Source organism: Schistocerca piceifrons, chromosome 7 (assembly GCF_021461385.2).
Source record: "Schistocerca piceifrons isolate TAMUIC-IGC-003096 chromosome 7, iqSchPice1.1, whole genome shotgun sequence".
In the NCBI taxonomy this organism is placed as follows: Eukaryota; Metazoa; Arthropoda; class Insecta; order Orthoptera; family Acrididae; genus Schistocerca; species Schistocerca piceifrons.
In genome coordinates this window covers 7,949,103-7,950,939 of record NC_060144.1, presented here as the reverse complement: position 1 = coordinate 7,950,939, position 1,837 = coordinate 7,949,103, and positions in this window count along the sequence as shown.

Here is a 1,837-nt window from a genome sequence, read left to right as displayed (position 1 = left end):
TAACTATACTGCAGCTGGGGCACCCTGCTGTGTGTCACTGGCCACGGCACTGGAGCAATTGCCTTCTCAGCTATTGAGATGTACCTTCAGTTGCCCATGGCATGAGGGGATATAAGTTGGCCATGCATCGTCAGGAGGATAGTCTGAAGTAACGATGGGAACATGTCTGACTGCCAAAATACTCTGTCCATTGGACACTATGAACCAATAGTACACTCATAGTCTGTATGCGATTGCAGTCTTCTCGGCATATTCCAACGATGAATTCTTCTCAGGTTATCAGCCGAGTGGTGGCGTCACCTTGTTGCAACGTTTCGATGAGTTTTGTTCCCATCATCTTCTGGCCACTTCGCCAGAAGATGATGGGTATGAAACTCATCGAAATGTTGTGACAAGACGATGCCACCACTCGGCTGATGACCCAAGAAGAATTCATCCCTCATAATCTGTTCACTCAACACATACACTGGCAAAACTGAAGAATCACAACACCTCTGCTGATACCTGTTTCTTGTCTGTCATGTTTAATATAAAATGAATGCTCTCATAAATGGCAATTACTGTTGGCCTTTTATTTCTGAATTCATGTTGTTAGTTACATAGGATTTTGTTTTTAATTACAGTAGTGTCATGCATCACATTTTGTAAGATGGAATGTAACAATATTAAGAAAAGGATAATTGCTACTCACCATATAACAGAGATGCTGAATCACAGACAGAAACAACAAAAAGACTGTCAGAAAGTGAGCTTTCAGCCAACAAGGCCTTTGTTGGAGAAAGAACATACACACACACTCACTCATGTAAACGCAACTCACATACACATGACAGCAGTCTCTGGCTGCTGAGGCCAAACTGCGAGCAGCTGCGTATGATGGGAGACACAATTGAGTGGTAGGGGTAAGAAGGAGGCTGAGGTGGGGAGGGGGAGGGATAGCTAAGTAGGGGGTGGGGAACGGTAAAGTGCTGCTTGTGGGAGCATACAAGGACGAGATGGAGAGAGGGTAAGGCAGCTAGGTGCAGTCGGGAGGTTAGACGGACGATGGGGTGTTAGCAGAAAAGGAGAGAGGTAAAAAGACTGTTGTAGGTGCACTGGTGGACAGAGGACTGTAGTGCTGGAATAGGAACAGGGACAGCATTATGGCAACGTAGGATATATTGCAGTGAGAGTTCCCACCTGCACAGTTAAGAAAAGATGGTGTTGGTGCCAAAGATCCATATGGCACAGGCTGTGAAGCAGTCATTGAAATGAAGAACATTGTGTTGCCTGGCGTGTTCAGCAGTTGGGTGGTCCAGCTAATTCTTGGCCATAGTTTGTCAGTGGCCATTCATGCAAACAGACAGCTTGTTAGCTTTTCACACCCACATAGAGCGCAGCACAGTGGTTGCATCTTAGCTTGTAGATCGCATGACTGGTTTCACAGGTAGGCCTGCCTTTGATGGGATAGGTGATGTTTGTGGCTGGAATGGAGTAGGTGGTGATGGGAGGATGTATGGGACAAGTCTTGCATCTAGGACTATTACAGGAGTATGAGCCATGAGGCAAGGGATTGGGAGCAGGAGTTGTGTTGGGATGGATAAGGATATTGTGTAGGTTCGGTGGGTGGCAGAATACCACTGTGGGAGGGCTGGGAAGGATAGTGGATAGGACATTCCTCATTTCAGGGCATGACAAAAGGTAGTTGCAATCCTGATGGAGATTCAGTTGCTCCAGTCCTGGGTGGTACTGAGTCACGAGGCGAATGCTCGTTTGTGGCCAGTCAGTGGGACTTTGGGAGGCAGTGGGTGACTGGAGAGACAAGGCTCAAGAAATTTGTATTTGTACAAAGTTGGGA